This window comes from Drosophila mojavensis, unplaced genomic scaffold (genome assembly GCF_018153725.1).
Source record: "Drosophila mojavensis isolate 15081-1352.22 unplaced genomic scaffold, ASM1815372v1 contig_19, whole genome shotgun sequence".
Lineage (NCBI taxonomy): Eukaryota > Metazoa > Arthropoda > Insecta > Diptera > Drosophilidae > Drosophila > Drosophila mojavensis.
Genome location: NW_025318726.1, coordinates 3,836,599 through 3,852,314, shown reverse-complemented (window position 1 = coordinate 3,852,314; position 15,716 = coordinate 3,836,599). Strand labels below are relative to the sequence as shown.

General features: G+C 36.6%; 1 long non-coding RNA gene across 4 annotated transcripts; it reads left to right on the top strand.

Moving 5' to 3' along the window:
* Positions 1–522: 522 nt before the first annotated feature.
* LOC122756867 lies at positions 523–15,714 on the top strand. 4 transcript variants are annotated; one of them, XR_006356731.1, is made up of 3 exons: positions 523–654; positions 2,155–2,482; positions 15,137–15,714. It is a non-coding gene; the product is annotated as an uncharacterized LOC122756867 (long non-coding RNA). The 4 variants fall into 4 exon arrangements; XR_006356729.1 differs by lacking the exon at positions 523–654 and adding an exon at positions 665–707; XR_006356730.1 differs by lacking the exon at positions 523–654 and adding an exon at positions 1,418–2,040.
* Positions 15,715–15,716: the final 2 nt, after the last annotated feature.

The following is a 15,716-nucleotide window of genomic DNA, read 5'->3' as shown; positions in this document are numbered from 1 at the left end:
AAGAGGTGAGACAGAGAGGGATAAAAACAATGATAAAGAGCGGGAGAGAGGGGAGAACGCATCTCAAAGTGACGCACACACGTGCCTACATTTATTATCGTCTTTAGTCTGTATTAGGTGTTAAAATTGCACATGAAATATGAAAAGGCACTCATAACAGAAGCAGCACACTAACTGTATCCTATCCTGCCCTTGCGCTTTGTCCACACAGTTCAGCACGGCTAATAACTCCCTTGGCTTATTCACCACGACGAGAGCGCAGCAAAGAGATAGAACGATAGAGAGCGAGTAAGAGAGTCGGAGCGAGGGAGGGAGGGAGGTAGATGGGTCGGTCGAGTGAGGAGCAAGAGGCAAACGCTGACGACAATAGCAGCAACTGCTATTTCCTTTCGCTATCTCGTTCTCGTTCTCTCTCCCTCTACCTTTCTCTGTCTCTCCTTCGCGGTGACTAGTGGGTGGCACTGTGGCGCCGCCTGTCGACTCGACACTTGAAAGCTCAGACGCTGCTGTTGGCTTCAGTTTCAGTTTCAGTCGTTGTCGTGTCGTGATGTCGTTGCCGTCGTCGTCGTTGTTGTAGTCGCAGCAACAGCAGGAGCAGGCAGCAGGCAGCAGCTTCAGCCAGCAGCACCAGCAGCAGCCGCAGTCGCGCTCATTGTACAACAACAAACACAACAACCATAGCAACTAAAACAACAATAATAATAACAGTAACATCAAATAGTTAATAAAAAATACCAAAAAGATAAAAACGGAAAAAAAAGTAATTCATTAATGAAATATTGGCGAAAAATTGCGCATATGGCATGCACGCTGTCATATCTGCAAGTCCATACATATATATATATATATACAAATATATATATGTGTATATACATAATTTATATATATAAAAATAGTTATATACGTATGCATTGTGTTTTAGGAAAAATTGTTTAACAACAACGTGAATTGTGTGTGTTTAAAGTAAAGTAAAATTAATTTTCAGTTCTCGTGCCTTTGATACATGTATGTGTATGTACATATATATGTTTATATATATTTTTGCTTTGTTTCGTGCTTTTTTCTGTACACACAACACGCAACCCGAATCAGCGCTTCTCCTCGCGCCCGTTTCGCTCCTCCCGCTCCCTGCCAGCACCGAAAAACAGAGGAAGAAAAAAAAGCCAAAAAAAAAAAAAAATAAATAAAAACCCCAACCCAATAAGCTCTCCACGTTTCGTTGTCGTTTTTGTGGCCGTGATCTCGTCGTGTCTTGTCTTTCGCCTCGCCTGCGCCCCAGGACACACACACACTCACACGCAGACATAGACCGACACTTAGTAACTTTACCAACTTTATTTTAATTAACGATATTTGTCAAATTCAATAAATTCAAAATAAATAAAAGTCAAAGAAGTGCAGTGTGCAAAAAAAAAAGGAAATCGAACTGTAAAGCAATTAAACGTGTGTGTGCGCTAGTGTGCGTGTGCGAGTGCGTGTTTTGTTGAGTTGAGGCAGCAGTCACTCAGTTTGGCCACTGACTCGCTCGCTCGCTGTGATAAGTTCACCACACACACAACAGCAACAACAACAGCAAAAGCAGCAGAAGCACAAGAGCAACAACAAATATCCCATGAGCGCAGAGCCAACAACAATGCGCATCGTAAATGCTAACTGTTAACTGCCAAAGCGCAGAGCACAAAATGTTGGCAGCCCTCTGCTATACACACACATGCATAAGCACTAACATACGCACACACTTAAGTGTCGTCTACTGACAAATTGCTTTGGCTTGTGTGTAAAAAAGGACTACAACAAGTTGCAGCTGGACAGTGGGCAGAGAGTGCATCAAGTTGAATGTGCGTGTGGCCTGTAACCTCTGCCTCTGCTCGCTACCAGCTGTCAGCTGCCTATGCTTCCATTGTCCTCTTGGCAACCCAGTATTTACTCAAAATATCCCAGTATTTTTTGTTGTGTGTGTGTGTGTGCTGCTTGCAGTCAGTGCAACATAATTATAGCTCTCCGCTTTTGGCCAAGCAGATGGCCACCGAAGCTCGAGAGGTTCGATTCGCGTGAAATTAGACAAATGTTTAGCTTAATTATCAACACATGTGTACATCGAGAACCAAATGAAAATATAATCATAATAATCAATAATTATATCTACCCTTACAGTTCAAACATTTACAATTCAAGTGCATTAAAAATACAAATAGCTAAACCAGAGCATCTTTTGTGAATAACTTAAATCATTTTACTGTATATACGCTTCGCTTTTCTATTAAACCAAATGCAAATTGTGCTAAATAATGAAAGTCTCTACATCTTCTAATGCAACAACTACTATGAAATCTATTTAATTTTCTATTGCAAACTAACAAAATAAAAAAATTTCAATAAAAAACAAACAAAATTCAAATTGAAACAACGAATGAACAAACAACGCCGTTTACAACCAACAAAAACTACAACTAAATAATAATAATACTAATGACGAATACATGTAAGCAAAGCAATTTACTCTTTGTCCTTAAATCTTTGTATAACTGGTATTTGTATTTTATAAAATTGAATCAATCAAATTGATAAATAATTTATTCATTTTGACTTTTTTTTTACATTTCAAATAATTTTTTTGTTTCCTATTTTCTTAATTTTAATTATATTTTGAATATAAAAATTGTTTAATTATACTTCTTATTTATTTATTAATATTTAATTTTCTGACGATGATGCAAAAAAAATAGCAGTTCAAGGAATGTTCGAATAGGAATACATAAACATACAGTGTTACACATATATATAGTTACACATATGTACATATGCATGTATGGAGTTAATCATAATATAAATTCTGTGGGGTGGGGCACTCCTCCTACATGCCTTTTAGCAAAACCATGATACCATGAATTTTCATTTCCAATGGTATCAAGGAGAACAACAACAACCACAACAACAATGCAAACAATAGCCAAGAGATTGCCACTAAAACAGCAAACACAATTGAGAAGGAAAATCTCGTTGTTGCCTTTGTTGCTATTTACTGGCCAATGATATGGATGGGTAGCAGCTTGGGGCTGGGGGCTTGGGCCTGCATAGATGGGCGGCAAATTTAATTAAAAGTTAAACTTGTTAAGCAACAGGGACGAGCACAAGCAACTACAGCAGCAGTAGCAGCAGCAGTAACAACAACAACAACAACAGAAACAACAGCAACAACAGCACCAATAAAGTCAACAGTAGCAACAGGCAGTCATTGAATCGATTTTACTCTCAGTTTACTCGGCAGTCCGCTCAAATTGGCAAACGTCACGAGTCTGAAACAACAATCACAAATGACAGCAGCAAACAAAGCCAAAGACAAACACAGCCAACACGAATTGCAGATACCCTTTGATAGAGAATATCTTGTAAAGGTTTGCTACAAAAACCTCAAACAAAAATATTTTGTAAATAAATCTAGATATTTATAAAATCTCCATATCACTATCCCAGCTATAATTTAAAACATATGTTGAATAGGCCAGAATCGGCCAGCTTTGTGATATTTATAAATTATTTGAATTGAAAAAGTTAGTCCTTAGCCCCTAGCTGCTGAACGCTCTTTATTTTATTATTTCTTTTAAATTTGTTTTCTTCTCTACCTCCATTCTTCACGATCTATACAATTCGAGCCAAGTTTAAAATCTGCTAGTTTTCGACTGCTGTCATGTTCTCCTTTAAGAAAAAGACTATTTAGTTCTGCATCATATTTTTGAAACACTTGTAATCAAGCTAGCTAAATAAGCTGCTAAAAAAGGCTAAGCTACTTTAGTATTTAGCTCTACCATTTAAATATTAATGTTTTTAGTCCCTGATATAATTTTTAGCTGATTTCTTATTACTATTTTTAGCTTTAACTCAATTTCAAAATTATTTTTTTTTATTTTCATATATGTTTTTGTTTGAAAAGATTAGATGATATACGTATCAAAAATATGTTTCACTTTCCACGCATTATAATTAGGCCCCGGCTGGACTTTTCTGTTGGATTGTTGACATTTGACAGCCACTGTGTATGCCCTTCTGCTACTACCGCCTGCTCGAAGGGGCGTTGTCAGTGGTCATCCACTCGGTTGCCCTGACAAATGGCTACGATGACGACACGCGACGTCGTGGCCCGTTGATAGAGCGACGCAGATAGCGGGCGTACGGACGTCATAAATGTTTGACAATGCACACGCGTCGTATGAGTAATAGAAAATCACCCATACGCCTTCTCAGCGCCCAGTGACACTGGCTTAGCTGCTCAGCTCGCCGTGTGTAGGCGAAGCTTGTTAAAATTATTGAGTCAGCTGGCAGCAGTTGTACTTGTCTCGTGTCTCATGTCTCATGTCTGTAGTTGCTGTTGTTGCTCTTGCTGTTCTTGCTGTTGTTGTTGGGTTCAATGGGTGCATAAAATTGCTTTTTGTGTCCCTATGTCATCGTGCGCTTTTTGACATTTGCACAACATTTACAATGTCAGCTCCCAAGTGCCTGGCATCACTTCTCTCTCTTTTTCTCTCTCTCTCTGTCTCTGTCTCTCTATCTCTGTCTCTCTATATGTTTTTACAATTTTGTTTGGCCAGCTTTCAGGGCATATTGTCACCCTTTCGCCATTCCCTGCGTGGCAGTCAATGCCCCAGCCCATTGTAATTGATAAGTTTTGTTCACGAATAAATACCTATGTATATCTGTTTTATTGTCCTCGTATTCAATGTGGCTGTCGTTGTCGTTGTCATTGTTTAACACATTTGTTTCCAGCTAATTGCATGGAAATTGTGCGTTCCATTTAAAAGTTGCACAGGAAGACGATTTCCTTCGTCCCCTCTCTCTCTCTCTCTCTCTAGCCCTCACTCTTTTGCTGTTTGACTTAGTTTTCTACGAGAGTCTGGCCCGTTTTATAAATGGCTGCAGTGTGACCAGCTGTGTCGTTGCACCAAGCCGAAAATACATGACCAAAACAAAAGTTGCTAGAAAAAAAAAGAGAATATTTTTTTTACTTTTTGGGACTTGAATATGAAGAATTATAATTACATGCACGCAAACAGCAGTAACCGGATTGCAGCTGAAATGGGCCATTAGCTGAGAGTTCAACAGAACTTTCTGTGCCAGACAAGCGTCAGTAACAACAGCAACAATAACAGCAACAACAACAATGAGGGCTATAAAGTGGCCAAGTCATTGGCTCTTTTATTGTTTTGGCTTTGGCTTTGGCTTTGGGCTGCAAAGGCGACTTGGCCACGTTCTCTTATAGCTGTATACGCCAAGAAATAAACTAGGCACACACTCACAGACACATACACTCAAACACGTAAAGTGAGTGCATTGCACCCGGTGGCGTTCCCAAATGATGCCCTGAAAAAATCTGCATAAATTTTCAATCGTCGCGGGAGATGACGTCCTTAAAAATTAAAACAAATTCTAATAAAAATGCATGCTTTATAAATTACATTTTCATTGATTGTTGGCCAACTGTTCGAGACTGATAAATGACTAGCAGGATAGCCCAGTTACCAACTCGTCAGCCAACTGCAAACGGCAACAGTTGCCCTTTCACATTCAAGTGCCACACGCATCAACAAATTAATTCTAAGTGCACTCGCAGGCAAACAAGAGAAGGAAAATGCATTTCAGTTGAGTTCAACCAAGTTGATTGAATGCTAATGCGCATTTGGAAGCTGGGGTGGACAGGGTTGGACAGAAGTAACAGAAATAACACAAATATAACAATATAACATAATAACAATCATAATAATAAATAAAAATAATAATAATAAAATTTTAAATTAAAAAAAATCCAACAGTAATAGTTGAAGTCACAGAATTAGACAGAATTGCTACTGGTGGCTTTTCCCCTCCGATCAGACACCGAAAGTAAAATGCCCGATTGCTTCTAGTTTCAAATTTAAAATGGGTATGAGATTGGATATCAGCACATAAATGAAGTTTTTCTACTCGAATCTTTCACATAAAATTCAGCAAGGTATTTACCTGAGAGCTTATTTTGATAGAGGAAACGCCAAATCATGAACGCATTGCTATTTTCAAATATTTTTTATTTTTTTTATTTCTAACCTAACTTATTTGGAAAACTGACAGAAAATTTGATGAGTTTTTGCATATTAAAGGCATCATGTTATTTTAATTCAATTCAACAGTTTGATGGAGTCGTCTATGAGTGCATATTATAATGATATTGTTTGGGTTAGTCCATATAATGGTAAATCCTTAACGCTATGATTCGTATTTAGTACTTTGCAGCTAGGGAATATACTTATATATCTGTACAACACAATTTATATAAGTTGCTTAAAAGTATATATATACATTTATACTATTCCTTAAATTGGCTTTACATTTTATTAAGTAAGGAATGTCTTGATTCTATATATTTGTTTTATATACAAATTCATATACATATATTGTTGATGAAAAAGCAGCGATGTGGCCGGATTGTTAAGTATCATATCGTTTATTTTATGTGTAAGCGTATAAGAATATCTTTTCAATTCGAACTAGCATTCCATCCTCTCTTCTCTTCTATCTTACAAATACCCAGCAAACTGTCACAAATAATTAGATTTAAGCCTTTAATTAATGGTTTAACCCAATAGTGGTTTTCACTTCGATTCGTATCTGTTGCTATAATGCACTTTGTCACATTAAATTACTAACAATATTTGCGTGGACATTCACTTTTACAGCTGGGAGTTAATTAAGCGAACAGTTAAAGTAATGTGTCACATATTATAAACCTACTTTGATAATGCGAAAACAGTTTGATGATGGAGAGGATATTGAAATAAGCTTTCATTGCGGTTGCTGTGGAAAATCACAAAATGCTCTCTCGTACGAAATGCTGTAATTGATGGAAATGCCAGTCAAGTGCGGGGGTGTTGGCTGTGAAGCTGAAATGGGCTTATTTCTGAATTCGACAAGCCTAACGAAAGCTTTATGTATATGCTTATATATTTTGACCTTTGGACTGTGTTGCGCCCGTGCCCTTTGCCCTAACAGCTGCTCCTGCAATCGCAATTGCTAATTGAAAGTGTCAATTAGGTGAGCTAGAACGAGCCATAGATAGCTACAGTGATAGAGGCAGAGAAATGGACAGTGAGAGAGAGAGAGAGAGATAGATAAAGAGAAAGAGAAAGAGAAAGAGAAAGTGAAAGAGAAAGAGAGAGGTTGCATTGTGCTCAGCTGTAAGCAGTTTCGACTATCAGCTGGCTATGAACTTTCACATTTATCATGCGGGCTCGTTTCTTATGCAGCGGCAGCGGCAACGCGGCGTATGTGTAATGTGTGCAACAACCTTGATTAAGAGCAGCGTAAAGCGCAGGCCAACTGACCGGGGGCCACGACTTGACCCTTGTGGCTTATTTCTTTTCTCTTAGCTTTTGTGCTGCCTGCCCCCTTCATTATTATTATTATTATTATTATTTATAATTCATCCTTGTACCTGTTAAGACTTTTTGTCTCTGAGGTTTATTTATATTTATTTACCTCCTTTTCAGCTTTTTGATTGCGTTTTGCTCTACTTCTTACAGAAACACACACACACACCCGTAGAGCAAATATACATACCCATACAGCTACATTTATCAAAATAGACATATATACAAGTATATTTATGTATACAATGGCATACTGGGAAATATTGTTGTATGTTTTCGTCGCTATGCCTGTGTTTCTCTCTCTCTCTCTCGCTCTCTCCAACTTTCGCTCTCTGTGTTTTTTTTTTTTTTTTTTTCTTTTGGCTCTCAGAGCGCGCGCTGTGGTGAATTGTTAACCCAACTCTCTGTTACGGCAAATACCACGCATATACCAGCTCCCTCCCTAAATTCTCTTGCCCTCTCTTCCTGTTGGTTAAAGTTTTCGCTTTTCGTATTTTGCTCGCTTTACATCAAGTGGAAAGCATTCGCCTTTCCAGTTACCTTGCCCCTTTTAAGTTTTGAGTACGTCAACAATTTCGGACAAACTTTTTACTTCATACCAAATCTACCTGCAAATTGATCAATTTGATTTTTTGCCAGTCTGGCAACACTGCTGGCTGTCGTCAGGTCCTCTGACCCTTCAGGGCAGGGCACACGATTTACAGATGCTGGGCGCATAAAATGGCAGCTTGAGCCCTCGTGCAGGCATCAATTTTGCATGAATATTTGTCGCCGTTATTGTCTATGCTCCAGTTGCTGCTCTAGTTCCTACTGCTGTTGCTGCTGCTGCTGCATTTGCTGCATTATCAATTCATATGTCCAAGGAGCTGGCTGCCAGCGACACGAGCGCAACGCGGCTATAAACACCCCAGGAACTGGGGTTTATCTCGCCTCAACTAATGCAGGGCTCCAAAGAGATTGGCACGGGTCGTGAGGGAATAGGGGAAGGGCGAGGGTAAAGTGCGTGGAGCCTCCTTGTGTCGTGCACTATGTGCGTTCAACTGTGCTTGCTTATGCCCCTCGGCCAGCAAGTGTTCCCGTTGCCACATCAATTGCCACTAGGAGTTTGCGTGCACTGCCAACCAAATATTTGTGCACTTATTTTTAGTGTTTTATAACGCATTCACAGGCATCTCTTACTCAGAAGCATAAAGTTCATATATTTATTTAGGGTTTGAATTAAATAAAATTAAATGTGTTCTTTAAATCTACATATTTATCGATAGCTGAAATATTGTTTATAACAGGTTAAATTTACACTTGGTTTGCAAAAATAAAATATTTTAATATTCAAGGAAAAAACAAAATCGATCTTCAGCTCTTTTTAAAACTGTTGCCAGATAAATAAATTTCTCTCATGTTGGAATAATGTAATATACAAATACAATTTCAAATACAAACCAAACACATCTACTAATGTAAAGCAACATGTTTCCCTGTGTAGTTCATAACCTGCCTTTTGACTGCCTTGAATAAGTCCTGACTTAAATAAATATCTCAAAAACAGACTTAAAACAAGTAAGAAGCCTCTAGTCGAGACTGCTCGACTAGGAGATACCCTGAACCCTCTAATCTGATATTCTAATCAGTCTACACTTATTTTCGACACACATACATACACACGCACGTATTAGAACGCGCTCTGCTAACTGCGCTGTAGAGTGGGTAACATTATAAGAATTTATTTGTTGAATAATTTAATTTCTAAACGTACAATCTTAATGAAAGTTTCAGGGCGTAATTATATGGTGAAAATGTATGTACATTTCAAAGCACACGTCTCTAGTACTTGAAATATGCCTTTTACAAAGGTGATGGTGAGGGGGTGAATACAATAATATATAAAATACATATAAGTCTACATATAAAATTTGGAAGCTCTAGCTCTCAAGGTGTAGGAGATATAATTAAATAAATATAAATGTGAATAGAATAAGGAAATTTTAACTAACGCTTTTCTAGCTATTGAGTGTTTTGAATCTTATAATCAAGTTGATTGCATTATCAGTTACTTTTTAATCTGCTTGAACCTTACTTATAGCTATGTTTAATACATGAAACCATAATACAACTTTGCAACTCGGTTTTGCCGCTTTGCTTAGCTGAGCATTCACATTAAAAATGTATGGCTAAATGTAAGTTTTACTTGATCTGTTTTCTAGAGTCTTGTCGTGAGACAGAGGCAGCACTCTTATTTGATATGCTGCATCTTATCTGCATTGCTGATGCTGTGCCAGATTCGATGCCTGACCTGCTCTATGCGACTCCAACACAGCTGCTTTGACTGGGGTCGATATCCTCTCAATATATAAATTACATACCGAAGCTTAGGCTGTGCCACTTCTCCCACTCTCAATCTTCATCCCTCTCTCTCTCTCTCTCTCTCTCTCTCTCTCTCTCTCTATTTGTTTTTTTATATGACTACAAAGATAATGTCTGTTCTATAAAATTAGTTAATTTTGAAGCGAAAAAGCCGCATTTGCAATCTGCTTGCAGGAAACTGAACACTTATGCCCACACATACACAAACACACTCTCACGCACACAGACACAGCATCACACTTAGGAAATGAGGCGCGTGAAAGGTTCTTGGTGCAGTTTCCTTATCTTTTATCTATACAAGGGCTCTCCTGCAACGAGTTTCCTACTCCTCTTCTCTCTTCTCGCTCTCTTTTTTTATATCTCTTCATCTCTCTTACCCCATGCATTTCGTGAACTGCATCAATTATATATATACATATAAATATATCTATGTATATGTGTGTTTCTGTTTGTGTCAGTGCTGCCAATTCAGCGTTTTTTCGGTCAGATCCGGTGTTGTTCTCAGCTAGTATTTTATGGAAATAAAGACAGAAAAATAACAATTAAAAAATTATAAATATAAATACGTAAATATTTATATATGGGCATTTTTCCAGAAAGGTCAACCAAAGCCAAAAAGTGCAAATTCAATGAATGCATGTTCTGATAATATTTTTTTTTATAACTAATCGATGTAAAATAATTATAATTAATTTAAATTTAACTAATATAAACTAATTTTGCATTTATTCATAACACATCTCGAAATATTGACACACACAGCCGAAAAAGTGCCAAAGTTCTGTTTTGAGCATTTATGTTGCACATTTTGTTTTTATTACTGTTCTTAAAGAGAGACACTATGCAATGAAATATTATTTTTCAAATCTTCGTTTATGCTTAAAGAGTAAAAGAAAAATATAAAAGGTACGATGCGTCACGTCACCTTCGACCCTGACTAAAACTAAAAAATAAAACAAGTAAGAAGACTCTAGTCGAGACTGCTCGACTAGGAGATACCCTGAACCCTCTAATCTGATATTCTAATCACTCTGCACTTCTTTTCGGCACACGTACATACACATCCACGTATTAGAACGCGCTCTGCTAACTGCGCAGTAAGCAGCGACTGCGCTTGTGCTGCGCTGCAGTGTGGGCAACATTATAAGGATTTATTTGTTGAATATTTTAATTTCTAGACGTACAATCTTAATGAAACTTTCAGAACATAATCATAATATTCAAATGTATGTACATTCCAAAGCACAAGTCTCTAGTACTTGAAATACGCCCTTTACAAAGATGAGGGTGAGGGGGTGGATATAGGGATGGGGGGTAAATTACAACAAAAATCGAAATTATATAAAATGCATATAAGTCTACATATAAAATTTGGAAGCTCTAGCTCTAAAGGTGTAAGAGGTATAATTAAATACCTATCTTTCGATAAGGTTTTTGATCGATAATAAATTATCGGGAGTAGTTATCGATATAAAAAGAAAAACTTGATATGCGCGTGATATACACGGACTTAGGAAACAAAATTTCAAGTCTCTAGCTCTTATATCTTCTGAAATCGACGCGTTCATACATACGGACGGACGGACGGACGGACGGACGGACGGACAGACAGACGGACAGGGCCAAATCGACTTAGCTCGTCGCCCTGATCAAGAATATATATACTTTGTGGGGTCTGCCACGCCTCCTTCTGTCTGTTACATACTTTTAACAAAACCATTATACCCTGATTTCCCATTTTCAATGGGTTCAGGGTATAAAAAACTACTCAATATTTTTGAATCAAATAAAAAACATGTTAAAGATGTGCCAATTTCTAATAATTTAAAATTATATGTAATAAGGTTTCGCTAAGATCTCAGGTTGAACTGTTCATTTAAAAGACGACTTACATTTTTTGTAGCCTGCGAACTTCTTGGTTTTTTATGATTATCTTGAAAACTAACATTTGCTCAAAATCAGATTTAGCACCAATTATAGAGCTAATCAAGAGCTAACAGATTCACTATTCGTCAAAATAAAAAAATGTTTTGGCATTCGTTTTTTAAAAACTCAAATGCGTACGAATGTCACATTCGCCACTAGAGAATTGCCCATATGCTTCATAAATATGATATTCCATTGAAATATCAAATAATTCTTGGCTTATGAAATCTAATGAAATTTAGTAATCAAATGTGTTTATAATTATTCACAAAAGTGAAATGAGTATATTCGTTTTTATTTACGCCACCACTCACCCGGCCGGCTCAACTCTCCTCTCACTCCGCTCCATTATCGCTGATTGCATTCACGAAATTCCTTAAGAGACTTTTATAAATGTGAATAAAATATTTGTTTGACGATGATCGAAAGATAAAACCCAAACTTATAGTTGTGATAAAAACGATAGTTATATAAAATTTAAAAAATAAAGAATGATAAATAAGTATTTAAGGTTCTATAATGTTATTCTCAATTTTGTTTTGAGGCTCCTATTCTGTTTTTTTTGTTGTTTTTTTTTTTTTTTTTTTTTTTAAGTGATTCTGGTCGGATGGCGGGATTTGTGTTATCTGGTTAGTTTAGCAACACTGCCAGTGCACTGGTGTGTGGCCTCTTGCAAATATTCGCATTTTGTATGTGCGTCACCGAGTCGACCACGACGAGTAGCTTGCCACCCCATTGCTGCCACTGCACCTGGCCCCAGCTGCGAGAGAGATGCTATCCCCCTCCTTGACCGTCTCGCATTGTGATGCCTGCCCCTATGGCTTCTTGTTTGCTCTGGCAGTTTGAGGGTCATAAATAATTGCCGCGCTACACACGTTCGGATTGTGTGACCAACTTGTATGCCTCCGCTCTTGCAAAGTCCACAATCCTCTGGTCCCACTCTTCTTCTCTATCCCCAACAACAACTCGAAGAAATGGTTATTTCTGCTCTGTAAAATATACTGTTGCCAACTTTTCAGCAGCGTGAGGAGTCATCACGTATTAATATATTAATAAAATATAATAATATTATTAATATAATTTACATCATTAACATTAACATATCTGGCTACTGTATACCCTATAATATTTAAATAGAAAATAATACATATTTATATGTAGATTTAGTTTTCTATCGACTCATTTGACTTATTAAGTAATATAATTTATGTTTATAAATTTAAGCATCAATCTTCTAATTTAAACGTAAGAGGAGATTTATTATTAGACTCCTTATAGGACAGAGATTGGGCAGCTTTCTTGCAGTTATCATGGACTTTGCCGATCATTGTATAGTCTTGAATGGAAATAAATCCGGTATTCCACATGAATTACGGACAAACCAGGGACAGTCAGATATTTGGGATACATATAAGCTGCCATAAATTAACCCTCACTTACCAACACTTTTCAACAACGATCCACGAATTATCCACCATTACGATATTTTTTCTTTGTTATTATGTTTTCTTTGGAATTTCCACAGGTTATGTTCATTCTACTTTTGAGCTCTTTTATCCAATGAAACATTGTAAATCTTTTATGTATGAATGTATGTATTAGTGCATTTGTGGGGCTTTTGTTCGTTTGCTCTGTTGCTATTTTTTAATTGTTTTATGCTTTTATCTGATGTCGATTGGAAATTCATTCATTGATTAGATATATCTTAAGTTATTTTGTAAGTCCGTTCACTAATAAAATCCTGTGTTTGTTCATACATAAATAAAATCAAAAATTTATTTTGAAATCTATATATAAAAGAGAGTTGTGTAAAAGTGTCTTAGCACTTATAACTCGAGATCTGCTGGACCAATTTTCATGGTTTTTGATTTGTTGGATTTGTCTCCGCCAAGAGTAGGTCAGTAGATCTTTAAAATACTGAAAAAATTTGACGAATACTTGAAAATCGCGGTTTTTTCCCTAAAGATCCAAATTTCCATTTATACTCAGTAGCCTTGACAACAGTGACAGAAGTAAATAAACAAATGTAGTCAGTCAGTCTACGGCACAGCCTCGAGCAGACCTGACTATTCAACAAAAAAAAAAAAAAGACTATTCAACAAAAAAAAAAAGATTATTTAAAAAAAAAAAAAAAAAAAAAAAAATGTTTTTCCAAATCAAAAAGAAAAATATTTCAAATCAAAAATCTGCAAAATTTCAAAAAAAAAAAATCAAAAGATTAAAACCTGACTGTTCAAAAAATAAATAAAAAATTCAAAATTCGAAATAAAAAAAAAAAAAAAATAAGTTAATTATTAAAAAGTGTATTTTTGGCTTTTTATATTTTTGGACTTTTAAGCTTTATAAATATTTCAAATCAAAAATCTGCAAAAATTAAAAAAAAATCAAAAGATTAAAACCTAACTAATCAAAAATAAATAAAAAGTTCAAAATTATAAATTCAAAAAAAAAAAAGTTAATTATTAAAAAGTGTATTTTTGGCTTTTTATATTTTTGGACTTTTAAACTTTATAAATGATAATTGTGCGCGTGCGTACAAAAGCTAAATATCTCAAATGTTCAGGTATTTTTTTGTCTCAAACATAAATTTGTGTAAATTATTTATATTTATATTTCTCGATTGTTTTATATGGTTTTGTGCGAGGGCAGTATTACTATTAATAAAAATGCCGCGTCCTAGAAGATCTAATCTTTCCCGGCGGACCCATAATGCAATTAGGCAACGGAATATCGCGAGTCAATTATCTGACGAAGAGCGAGAAATCGCCCGAGAAAGGCTCCGCGTTAGTACCCAGCAAAGAAGGGCCTTAATTCGTGCTTCTCAAAGAGAGGCAGCCCGTGAAATGGCAATAAGAAATGGTTCAAGGATTGATTTGAATCGAGAAGCGTTTCGATATGATTGCACCATTGACTATAGCTTGAATCGTTTAGCTTGCATTGGTCCAATGGACGTTGTTTGCCAGCATTGTGGCGCATTGAAGTTTGCTGGTGAAACGCCCGGTTTGTGCTGCCTTAGTGGTAAAGTGACATTGCCATTAGTGGTCCCGCCACCAGAGCCATTGCGTTCCCTACTTTTCTAGCGAGCACTCAAAAATACAATGCCTGTTTCCAATTCGGGGCAGAGACAAATCCAACAAATCAAAAACCATGAAAATTGGTGCAGCAGATCTCGAATTATAAGTTTTGTAACAAACTCTACTTTGTTTTATATATATAGAGACTGTTAGGCGGAACGAAGTTCGCCGGGAAAACTAGTATTTTTATATTGTATAGACTAAAATATTATTTAATTATCGCCTCTTAGATTGTACAACTCTGTTTATCAATACTCTAATAATAATATTAATAATAATGTTGACTTATATTAATAACATATATATAATCTTCTCTTTCTTCTTTCCTGTTCCTTCCTTCTCTTTTCTTTGTCCTCCCATCCTTATCCACTCCATTTACAGTGCTGACCACGGATTTTGCACTGCATAATTATCAAGCGCTCATCTCAAGACTCGCTTACCAAAGATGGCATCGCTCCACAGAACTCAACAACAAATCAAACATGAACAACATCAACAGCAACAACCATTCGAGCAACAACTACAAAGGCAACAGTCAGCATTTCTAATAATAACAACAACAAAAACAACAACGGCAGCAGCAACATCAAGAGAAGCCGGACATCATTGCTGATCGCTAGCGAAATGAAACAAAAACAGAATCGAGGCGAATTTCAAATGTTTAATACAAATTTTGCTTTTAATATGAAAGCGACCTAAAACTACGAAAATAGGGAAAGAGGAACTGACCTTGAAGGGTCAAGTGCAGCACACACCCATACACGCACACACGCACACACACACACACACACACACATTTACACAAACACACTAAGAAGCACAAATACACCCACACATACGGACACATATGCACACTGTTACTCCACCCACGCATTCATACGGAACACAGTGAAAGGGTAACTGCAAAAACTGATCTGCGTCATTGTAAAACGTTTCAACGAATTTCCAAAAAGTCTACAAC